The 12,622-nt window shown below is 38.5% G+C and overlaps 1 long non-coding RNA gene across 2 annotated transcripts in view; it reads right to left on the bottom strand.

Annotated features, from left to right (window-relative positions):
• LOC110739650 overlaps positions 1-8,809 on the bottom strand; it is a 30,184-nt gene extending 21,375 nt beyond the window's left edge. The window contains exons 1-5 of one of the 2 annotated variants that reach the window (XR_002514858.1): positions 8,356-8,809; positions 7,757-7,820; positions 7,625-7,672; positions 7,479-7,532; positions 7,316-7,393 (exon numbers count right to left, since the gene is read on the bottom strand). This is a non-coding gene — a long non-coding RNA (uncharacterized LOC110739650). The remainder of the gene's footprint in view (positions 1-7,315; positions 7,394-7,478; positions 7,533-7,624; positions 7,673-7,756; positions 7,821-8,355) is intronic. The other variant, XR_002514859.1, reaches the window with a different exon arrangement.
• Positions 8,810-12,622: the final 3,813 nt, after the last annotated feature.

Here is a 12,622-nt window from a genome sequence, read left to right as displayed (position 1 = left end):
AACTTTGGGACCATGAAGCCCTAGTTCACTTGCTTGTGGTAAGATGGAGTTTCTCTCTATAGTGGATATGAAATCAAGAGTTAGTTATTGCTATCCCTAGTGAGGTATAAATTGTTCAAGCCTTCATCATACTTTGTTGAGCGGCATATTTGGATCCTTGACTATTGCATTCTCATATCTAGAACTTGACTTTTAGCTCCCAAGATCGCGACTGAGCAACTTTAGGGGATGACAAAGGAATTTCTCTTTTTATAGGATAAATTTTCTATTTGGTTTACATTTGCCCCTCTTGCTATCCCTTTTGAGCCATATACATTCTTTTCTCTAGCCACAATACAAGCCTTCAAGCCTTGGTTTCACTTTCTACCTTTAGTTTTGTGAAGCAATTTTGTTTTGGAGCTTGTTTTATTGTTTATAGTGCTAGTTTAGAATTATGAGTTCATTTGCAAAGCAAGTATGTGTTGTATATAAGTTTGTGCATAAAAGCAAATACATTTTGAGAAAAAGCCGTCCAAAGTTAAAAGAGGCAAGGATATTAAATGAAAACAGGAAAAGCTTGAAAAAAGAAATTAAAAAAAAAAGGTAAAAGAAGAACGAAAAGCACAAAAAGATTTTGTTATAGTTGTTTTTTTCCCTATTTTTGTTATTTTGTGTTAAATAAGCTTGGGGGAAATTTATTTTATGAGCATAGTTGGTACTTTTGTTTTGGATTCGTTTGGATCTTGTGGAAAAAGTTCCACTCGGGCTTCACATGTAGGTTTACCACCAATTTCAAAAGTTTTCCACACCTTTACTCTCCTAGCCTGTATTTTACAACCTGGGAAATTCCTTTTGATCCTAGAGGGTTAAGTCATTTAATGGTGGCGGAAAATGGGAATCAAGCCTATAGAGCGAGTTTGCATACCAAGATGTTGGGTAACCTTCTCAGGTTTTGAATTTCTTACTTATTTTCCGGTTCCTTCGTGGAATCATGAGAAGCTAACTTGAAAGTGGATTTGAAACTTGTAGAGAGGACGTGGTTTGATTGGTTGGAACAAAAGGTGGAAAGTGTTTCAGTTAGTTCTCTATGCTTAACATATGTTATGTTTCAATCAACCTTGGACATCTTAGAACGTGCATACCTTTATTTATTTAGAAAGATTGACATTCTTTAGTGCTTGTTCCATCATAAAAGTCCACTCAAGAACGCTTGTAACCTCTCATTTACTTCGATTTATTTTATTTATATATTTATTGCTTTGCCTTGATTTTTGTCAAGAGTTATGGGTTAAACTCTTAGGATACCCTTACGAGAGCATACTCGTCCTCTAGAGCGATCTAAGGGGTTTAAATTGCTTGATGCATACGCTAAATGTATTCGTGATTCCTACGAAAGTGAGTTAGTGTATATTCTTTCTTTTCTAGTTTTATTTGTTTAAATAAAATACATCGTTTTCCCTTGTGTTTGTTTTGTTTTGCTCGAGGACAAGCAAAAGTTAAGCTTGGGGGAATTTGATAAGTGTCATTTATGTCACTATTTTTTAGGAGTTTTTAGTTAGTTTTTCATTATTTTGATATCTTTTTACTTGGTTTTAAAAGGTTTTATTTCATTTGTCGTGTTTGCATGTGAAATGTCATTGTTGATCAATTTTGGCTTTACTTGCATATTTTTTTGTTGCTTCTTGCATTAGATTAAACTTTATCGGTTTATTCTTATGTTTAGGAACACTTGGATAAGTTCTTTGCTCAAGATTGAAGAAATGTAAAACATAAAAGAACAAATAATGAAGAAATGTGCACTCGATTTACAAAGATCAAACTTCAAACGCCTATATCTTTTTATCTACAAAATGTATCTGAGTGATTCCAATTGGACATGAAAGCTTATCTCAAGAGCTTTCCAACGACTGGTCACATGCCTTATTCCGACGAGTAACAAAGAAGTTATGGTCTTCTGAAACGAAGCTGCTTCTAAACGGAATTCTGCACGCCCGTGTTAGATGTTGCACGACCGTGCAGATTGTGCACGTCCGTGCCAATTTTGGCACGTCCGTGCAGGACTCTATTTTAGCTTTTTAAAGTTTCTGCTCAGTCTGCACGTCCGTGCCAACTTTGGCACGTCCGTGCAGACCTGTATCCGGGTCTTTTTCCTTGTTATCTCCGTCCTTTCTATTTGGGGTTATATAAATACCCCTTGGTTTCATTTGTAAAAGGGGAGACATTTCATTCTTAAATTTTAGTAGTTTAGGGTTTTAAAGAGAGAAACTCTCAAATTTTAGAGAGAGGAAGTGAGAAAAACAATGGTATTCATGGATTTTGGATAATCAAATGAGGAATTTGATGATTTGAAGATCTCCATTTCTTATCAATGAGCATTTCTTACTCTCTCTTCTCTTTATGCTTTCTTTAATTGCTTTGTTTATCATGTTTGAGTAGTTTTCCTTCTACTAGGTGTTGAGTGAAGCTTTGTAATGATTAATTGAGTTATTTGAGATAAATTTGATGATAATTGTGTGATTAAATTGATTGAATTGATGATGGCATGTTGTTTGTTTTAGATTGGATTGATCTCCCATGATAGCAAACTTAATTGCATATTGGTTCTAGTTTGACAAGGGATTGTGAATTAGAATTGATATATTTGATTGCATTTTGGGTAAATTTCTTCCATGCACCTAGTCAATGAGGGATCTAGGCTAGGAATTTAAGAGATTGCTCTTGAGTGTAATTCATTCCCATTTTAATTCTTTCTTTGCATGATTGATTATCAAATGGATTCTCATTAGCTTATTAATTGTTCAAAGTGGATCTTTGCCCCTAGTAGACTTTATTATACCTTGTTCTTTATATGTGTTTTAATGTAGTTGTAGTGTCCTCTATCCATAAACCGACTTCGGCGTAGCTTAAGCATTAGATCAAGAACAACCTAGCATTACCGTTCCTTGTGGTTCGACTCCGAACTTACCACTAGACTTGTTTAGGGGTTAGTTTTAGGATTTATAAATTTGTTTGATCGCTAGGAGGTTAGTTGACGACCTAATTTCCCCGCGTTCATATGCCAACAATGGTTCTTTTCCATAGGCACTGAGAAGATCGCTACTTGGGATTTTATTACACATGCTTTCATTGATAGATACAAATGTAATATTCAAGTAGAAACTAATCATTGGAAACTTGAAATTCTCAAACAAAAAGAGAATGAAGGTTTCACTGCTTATAGCAATAGGTGGAAGGAAACTTCCGTTAGGATGATTGAAGTTCCAAGTGAGAAGGAATCTGTAAGGATGTTCATTAAGAACATCCAAGAGAAATACAAAAAGCATTTGAAATATCAATGTAATTTAAATACTTTTAAAGCTGTCTATAATATAGGCATTGAAATTGAGGATGATCTTGCAAAACAGAAAGCTGCTAACCATATTAACAACAGTGGCTGGAAAGGAAAGAAGAACGATAATCCTTCTTCTTCCAATAACACCTACTCTAGTAACAATATGAGTACCTTTAATCTTAAGGATGTCTTATCCATGGATAATCAAGGATCCAAACGCAATTGAGAAAAGAGTTCACCCCTATTGGAATAAGCTATGACACCGCCTTCGATCGTCTCCATGCCAAGGGACTCATCATTCCCATTGGACCCATTCAAGATCCTGCACCTGAAAAGAGGTTACCCAGTTGGAATCCAAATGCACACGGTAGATACCATCAAGGTAGGGGTCATACTACCGAAAGTGGTTGGAAACTAAAGGAGACCATCCAATATTTGATTGATAATAACAAGCTTACCGTTCCTCCAGCCGGCAAGAAGACCGAGTGATGATAAGCACAAAGCACGAGACAGGCTTCAACTACAAGATTTCATGAATTCTTTCTTATTTTTTGATTTCCCTTTCCCCAATAAGTCTAGCATAGGCACCCTTCATCTTCCTTAGATTTAATTCATAAGTTTGATTTTTTTCTTCCCCATTTTCAATAAAATGAGCATTTATTTCTTTGCATATGATCATTACATTGCATTTCACTTAAAAAAAAATACATGTTGAACTAAACACAAGGTATACCAATGATTTGAGGCACCTCTTGTAGCCACATCATATCACCTTCACCCTTTCAATTACATGATCCTTTTTTGATAAAACACTTTGAGCCTCGTCTAACGATAAACCTTCATTTTTTCAACCCACATCTACCTAACCTTGGGATGGGATGGTGTGCAAATTATGCAATTTTCAAAGCCAAGTAAAAAGCTTGAGTGATTTTTACCAAAATTTCAAAAAGTTTAAAAAGCAATAAAAGTGTGTAAAAGGTCAAGTGTTCCAATGTCTTTGATATGAACACGTCTCAGATTGCATCTCATATCGAGTGCTCGGCACCGTGCTTGAGAAACATGAATGCCAAGTGAGTGATAGACCGCATGATCGAGATTGCCTTCAATTATTCAAAAGAAGATTCAAATATAAAATACAAATGCAAAAACAAAGAAAAAAAGAGTTTAAAAGTGAGAAACCTCAAGTATACAAATACCAAGACTCAAATGCAAGGTTGCACACCTTAGGAGGCTTATTTTGGGTCTTGAGCCTTTATCCTTTCTTCTTCAAACCTTTAGCCTAACCCCATTACAACCCTTGAAAGACCTCCTTGAGGTATGTATATACACACTTGTGCGAGGTTTGGCTATAGCTACATTCGGCCTGATTCCTATCGGATACGTAGGCAACCTCACATTGGGGTGCGACCATAATAAAAATGCATTCATTCATTTACATTCGTGCATAATCATATCGAGGAATCTCCAATGCTCATCCTTATCCGTTTAGAGCTAGACTTGGGGCTTGATCCCTTCTTCATTAGCCTACCCAGCCTAAGAGTCACCATCATTTGGCTCTTCTCACATTTTTTCCATATCCTTAGCCTTTGTAGCCTAACCTTAGTGTCACTTTCACACACATCACAAATACATAGCCAAATAATCCTTCCCTTAGGAACCCTTTGTCATGAAATCTTGATACAACCTTGAAGCACACCTTGTCATCTTCGAATCACTCATTATCATAATCATCATTGCATCACAAAGTATGAATTACTTAGCCTCCGCGCCTAAGTTATCCAAGTACTTTCATTATCGAATCATCAAACTTTGCACCATGAGATACAACATCAACATATACACTTGATTAAGCTCACTCAACATGCACCATTGCTTGATTCATTCTTTTCCTTTTGAGGAAGTTTAAAAAAACTTCATTTTCACCTATCTTCTACCTCTTTTCATTTTCACGTCTTTTTTTTTGGGAGAAAGTCAGTACCCTCCACAAAAATGACGAAATTTTTTTGCTTTTTCTGCATTTTTGAGTGCACGAGCACAATCACAATAAAATGCACACACAAGTCATGTACATTGAGTCATGTCATATCATCACATCGAGTTGAGTTTACACACACGAGTCGTACGCACGACATACACATCAAGTCATATCACATCGAGTTAAGTCTGCACACACGTGTCAAAACACATTGAATCGAGTTGATTTAAACACATTGAGTCACAAAATGAGTCAAGTATACCAAGCCTTGAGTCAACCTTAAGCCAATCAACCACAATGATTTGAGTACACCAAGTCCTATAGATGCGAGTACACTAAGTCCCTAGCGGACGAGTAACCTTTATAAGAGATTTGAGGCAATTTGATTGAGCAAAAAGGCACAAGCAACAGCAACAAAGCCGAACAAGCAGAATTAGTCTAACTTTGATTCCAGCGCAACACGACTGAAACAACATGGCGCATACACACTAACACGGCGCGACAGCACCATCGCCGTGCAATGAAACCTGACATGGCACGTCAGACTTGAATTCCTGCAAATTGATTTGCTGGACGACAATTATCTACACAAGCCTCGTGATGAGAAATCGATTCTTTCCAAAGCGGATGATTATGCATTTGAGCCTCTTAGTGAGCATTTGAGCCTTTTGAGCATCGCGATGAGCGATAAATGGTTTGATTTGATTAGTAGTCAGCCTGATTACAACTTGATTGATGATCGGCCTGATGACGATCATCTTATTGATTGATTGAGTACGCCTAAGCATTGGCTGAATACATTTGAGTATTGATTGAAAACGCGTAAGTATTGGCAAAGCATATTTGAGAACGCTTAAGCATTGGCTAAGCACATTTGAGTAACACCTAAGCATTGGTTGAGCACATTTTCAGTACACCTAAGCATTGGTTGAGCACATTTTCAGTACACCTAAGCATTGATGGAGTACATTGATTGAGTAGTGATTGAGCATAATCACAAAGAATTACTAAGATGGAAGATTTCTACGGAAATCAATGTGAAGCTCGGTAGGACCTTGAGAGATGAGGTTTTTACGGTAGATTTTCCAAAGATGGAGGAGATACCACTTCCAGGAGTGAAGGCGAGAAGATTTGAAGATGGCTAAGCATTGGGATCTTCGACAACATTCCCTAAGATGTGGAGGTTGTCTTTCTTTGACTTGAAGATGGCTAAGCATTATGATCTTCGACAACATTCCCTAAGTCTTGGGTTTCGTAGCATCCAACACTACGCGGAAGAGAAACCTGCCCAAGACCCGCCCACTAATTAAAATAACTAAACATGCAATCACATAATTAAACAACAAAAGAAAGAGAAAGGGAAATGACATTCTTACCCTCGACGCGTGCTTCGCTCCTATAGAGCTCGAACTTCAAAGCCTTAGCTCCGCAAGCGCGAGAGCCTCCGACGGAGTCCACCCTCGAGACCCGACCCAAACGGCCTCTCCCCCGAAGGTTAGTCGGGGCTAGACCAAGAAAAGACTATAGTATTACGAACTTAAAGGTTTTCTCACCTATAGGGAGATGCCTTATTGAGTTCGACTCAAGTGATTTTTCCCAAACCCAAAACTTGGGTATTTATAGGGAAGGGAGCCTTGATCTCCTCTTCTCCCATCAATGTGGGAGAATTGCATTTTTCCACCAATTTATTTTAATCTAAAACCCATTGGTATCCCTAAAACCAATGGGTTTCTTAGAAAACCTAAACTTAACACCATATGGGGTTATGAACATTTTACTTATCGGATCTATACGAGTCATCACCCAATACACCAACTACCTCGGTAATTGCATATCATATGAAAGATGTATTAGACCATCAAAACCCATCTCATACACCCAACATTTTCTCTTATCATCAAATTTCCCACAAATCCGACCAAATGACTTAATCCGGCAACTCATGTTGGGAGGTTGTAAAATTAAATTAATGATAAATACACAAGCCAACAAAAAAACACATTGCAACACTAAAACATTAAAAATCTTACCCTCCTACTCCCCTTTGAGTGTTCCTTCACAACCTCTGATCTAGCTTTGACACCTCCACCGTAAGTTAAACTATCATCCTAAAAAATTAACAACATTAGCAATACTTTATTTCGATTATCCGCAATCCTGCGCAAAATATTCATTTCACAAAAACATTACTACCTTAAAAATTCCCGGGTACAAGGTTATTGTGTTTCTCCTTGGCTTTCAATGCTTCTTGCAATCCCATGGAATAACAATATCTTAACAACACCACAGACAATAATAAGGAATAAATTTAATTGACTTTCTAATACTGATTGACTTACTAATACCCTTTTCTTCGATATATATCCCTCCTCTTTTACTGAGCCAACCTGCACGGTTTGAGCAAATGGATCTCATTTTTGTCCAATCTAGATTATACCACAAATAAGCTAAAGATGACACAGGGTGCTCACCTTATTTTTGTCATAAATTGCTCTTCTGCGCTTACACTTTACTTCATAAGACATTTAGAGGTTCCTGTACAACATTGTATCGAATTGTATGATAAAATAATAGTACTACACAAGCGTAAATGAGGATTTCTCCAGATGAACTGATTTCACAGCAACAACTCTCCAATATTCCGTTAATTATTGACATTTCAATTAATAATTCAAATTATTATTCCTGAATCCAGGTCCATTGAACATTTATATTAACGAAACAAACACTTCAAAGTTTGGTAAACAATGAACGGGGATTTCATACAAGCTAAATTAATTGTTTCAACTCATTTTTTCAGTAAGTCATTTCGAACAGCAGCTCAGTTCATTTCGATTTGAACTCAACAAGCTAAATTATTGTTTCAACTCATTTTTTCAGCAGCTCAGTTCATTTCGATTTGAACTCAGTTTTAGCCAATAATTACAGGCAAATTCATTTCGATTTCAATTCAATTTCTACTCAGTTCATTTCGATTTCAATTCAATTTCATGACGAAGGAAATGCAAATCGAACAATTCATAATTTCAAAAAACACGACAATCAATTCAAATCTACATAAAGGACTCACCTCCGTCAGTGTCGTCGACTCCACAATCTTCGGCAAACCACAAGCAAGTCGAACTTCAACCAGTAGCCAACTTCGACCAGCAACTCAGTTCAGCCCTATGTCATCTTTTTCCCCAATTTGATTTCTTTCCAATATTCAGACAAAAGTAATTCCAAATTCAAGAAACACGTGTAATTAACTCCGTCAAATAATTTGTTTAACCCATGTTGTCTAGCTGTTACGAAGTTTTCCACGTCAGAGTCCATATAATGTGTAAAACCAGGTAAAATGATGAGATTGCCCCCATGAGAAACGAACCTGGTTAATCATTAGGAGAAACAGAGAATTCGCCACGTATCGTAACCCACTTGTGGGAACGAAAAATTCAGGCGTTTCAACCTGCGGGTTACGATATTTCCGGGTGTTTTCCGACCACCTTCTTTCTCTATTTTTCGCTACCCATTAAACGTCTCTGTGAAGAGGTGGTAATTTTAATCCCGATTAAATTATTTTCAATTTTATGGTTAATTAAGGATTTCTTTACAGTTACATACTTGTATATGTGAAAAATCAGCAATTTAAGTTGTTTGCAAATGTCGGTCATATAAATAAAATTAGTGTATTGGACTGGTTGTGTGTCCAATGTATTTTGTGTATTACCAACTTTAGGAGAGAGTTCCTAAGCCACTTTTAATGGAGAAAACAGAGTAGCTGCTTCAATGGATTGTAGAAATAACCATAATTAGTTCCTTAATTAAAGGGACTAAATATTGACCAATTTATTCTGCAAATATTTAGGCTGTATTTTTGGTAGTAGTTGTTGTAACCTTGGTAGTAGTTGCCTAATTTACAGGATACTTCTGTGTATAAATATTTGTACTATCACCAGCAATAAACACACAGAAAATTGCAAACACAATTCTGCTTAATTCTCTATATGGTATCAGAGCCGTAAGGTTCGGATCTTCGGGAAACCGAAACCTAAATTAGCCTCATCATATACCGGAGACTTACCTTGAAATGGGGGAACCACCGGACAACAACAACAACAACCAACTGATTTCTATGGAACAGATGGAACAAATGTTCCAAATGTTCCAGAAATTAAACAAAAACCCAATAAACACTGAATCAGGGACATCACAAACTGTGCGTGTTGCTGAAAAATTGAATTTTACGAATTACACCAAATGGTGTAAATTGATGCAAATTGCAATTAGTGGCCGGGGAAGGCTCAATCACATCACTGCCAACCCCGTACCACCAGATGATCCGGAGTACGCACAGTGGGCACAAAGGGACTCATTGGTTCTGTCCTGGATCATCGAAAACATCGATGGAGATCTAGTGAACCAATTCCTAGATTATAAACATGCTCGAGATCTGTGGAAGGGCATTGAAACCCTACTCAGTAGTGGGAGGGACGAATTACAGACCTTTGATCTGAACACAAAGGCTGCATCTTTGAAGCAGGGAAGCGAAAACCTAGAGGTGTATTTCAGTAAACTGAATACCCTCTGGAAAGAAATTGATAGGAGAATGCCAAACCCAATGAAGTGCTCAGAAGATATTACCCTCTTTAATTCATTTATACAGAGGCAGAGATTATACCAATTTTTGGCTGGTGTTAACGACTCACTGGACAAAGAGAAGAGGGACTTACTGAATCAGGACCCTCTTCCATCAATTGACGCAGCATACGCATTCATTAGACGGGAAATTGCCCGTCGCGGGATAATGACCGGCGTTTCATCACCGGGACAAAATCCTTCAGAAATTGGAAGTGGGCTCGTTGCTAATCGCCGGTCGGAATCTTCATTCCGGCGAGAAGACAAATCCCACCTAAAGTGTACCCATTGTGGAGGAACGAAACACACCAAAAAGGGGTGCTTCGAAATTATCGGGTATCCGGAATGGTGGGAGGAATACACAAAGAAGAAGGCCGCCACCAAGGTCGGCGTGAACCAGACCGGCGGCAGGGCACATCTTGCCGTGAAATCGAGCCCAACCCCCAGTAGATCTGACAATGATGGTGGCGGAAAAAACTCAGGCAAGGAAGGTTGCGCAGAGAAGATCGCAAGCATGGAGGAAGCAGAAAGTACCACCGAGAATTATGGTGGTCAGGAAGGTAGAGAGCAGAAAATGGAAAGAGGGATTGAAAATGGGAAGGATGAGGCAAGGACGGTAGAAGACCTAACCCACAAAAAACCCACCCCCTCTCACCCTCTAACCGTCTCTCTTAAAACCCCAAGCCCACAAAATAAATTTAGCCCAATAAAACAAAAAATAGGAGCCCAAGTTGAAAATACTCAGCCCCCTAGCTTAAACCAAAAATCTTTTGGCCTCGTTTGTCATAGACCTATCCCGTGGATTTTTTATTGTGGAGCTACTGACACTATGACGTGTGACCCATTAGATATTAAAGCCACTCAAACCACCCATCGTAACCAAATTCAAACAGCAAACGGGGAATATATTCCTGTTTCCCAGGCTGGGACCATTGATGTTACCTCGGACATTCATTTAAATAATTGTCTTTTAATTCCCAGTCTCACTCATAAGCTTTTATCTGTGAGTCAGTTGACTAAAGAGCTTAATTGTACAGTCTTAATAATGGATTCTGGTTGTATTGTGCAGGATGCTCTAACAGGACGGATCATTGGGCGTGGTACTGAACGAGGGGGTTTGTACTATGTGGATGAGGTGGCTCAACAGGGTAACGCTTTGCTTGCTCATGGATCACCGGAAAACCAACTTTGGATGTGGCATCGTCGGCTAGGTCACCCCTCTCTTGGTTACCTTAAACGTTTATTTCCCTCATTTAAAAATATTGATGTAGCATTGAACTGTGAAGCATGTGTTTTAGCTAAGAGTCATAAACATACTTATCATCCTAGTTTAAGTCATGCCTCTGAACCTTTTGCTTTGATTCATTCCGATGTATGGGGCCCAGCGCCTGAATTTGCGTTCCATAACTATTCTTATTTTGTTTTATTTGTGGATGATTGTACTCGTATGAGTTGGGTTTATTTCTTAAAACATAAATCTGAAGTGTTTGATGTCTTTGTTAAATTTTATCATATGATATGCACTCAGTTTCATGCTCACCCACAAATTTTACGATCGGACAATGAAGGGAATATATAACCTTAGATATGGAACAATTCATTATTGACCATGGTCTGATTCACCAAACCACGTGTCCAGACACTCCCCAACAAAATGGGATTGCTGAACGGAAAAATCGAACCCTTCTTGAAATAACCAGAGCTATCATGTTAGAATCCCATGTCCCGGTCTATTTTTGGCCAGAAGCCATTGCTACATCCACCTATCTCACAAACCGACTTCCCAGTAAACCACTTGACTACAAAACACCTCTCGACACCTTATCCTCTCATGTCACCATCCCATCAGTCCATTCTTTACCTCCACGAGTCTTTGGGTGCGTTGTCTATGTTCATTTACCAAAACGGGCTCGAAATAAGCTCGAACCTAGGGCAGTTAAATGTGTCTTTATTGGGTATGGGGTTCATCAAAAAGGGTACCGTTGTTACGATCCAATTCAAAAAAGGGTCTACACCACCTTAGACTGTGAGTTCTTTGAACAAACTTACTATTACACCCCGCTAAGTCCTCAGGGGGAGAATTTGAGTGATGACCTTAGCTGGCTGACATATCCAGAAATGGTGGACCCAGATCCTACAACACAAGTAGGCAATACCACCGATGCTACCCCAGAAGAAGTAGTCTCACTTCCTCTTCGGTCTCCACCAAATCCGCCAAATGAGCATCCATCTGAAGAGGTACCATCTGAAAGCTCTCCTGTTTCCTATAATATGCCTGAAATTAATCCTGTCTCCAATGAAAGTGAACAAAACAGGTATGAGTTACCTCCTAGAAGTACGAGAGGAGTTCCACCAAGGAGATATGATCCTGAATATGAGGACCAACGGTCGAGATACCCAATCGAAAGAATCAGCACTGAAAATCTATCCAGCACAGCCATAGCTTTCAATGCCTCTTTATACTCCGCAGACATTCCAAAGAATGTGGAGGAAGCTGTCAAGAATGAAAAATGGAAGCAGGCTATGGAAGAAGAGTATCAGGCCCTACAGAAAAACAAGACTTGGGAGAAATGCATCTTACCAAAGGGGAAGAAGAAGGTGGGATGTAGATGGGTATTCTCCATCAAATACAGAGCAGATGGAACTATTGAGAGATACAAAGCACGGCTGGTTGCTAAGGGATACACTCAGACATATGGAATAGACTACTTAGAAACTTT

This window comes from Chenopodium quinoa, unplaced genomic scaffold (assembly GCF_001683475.1).
Source record: "Chenopodium quinoa cultivar QQ74 unplaced genomic scaffold, ASM168347v1, whole genome shotgun sequence".
Lineage (NCBI taxonomy): Eukaryota > Viridiplantae > Streptophyta > Magnoliopsida > Caryophyllales > Amaranthaceae > Chenopodium > Chenopodium quinoa.
This window is presented reverse-complemented; position numbering and strand designations above follow the sequence as displayed.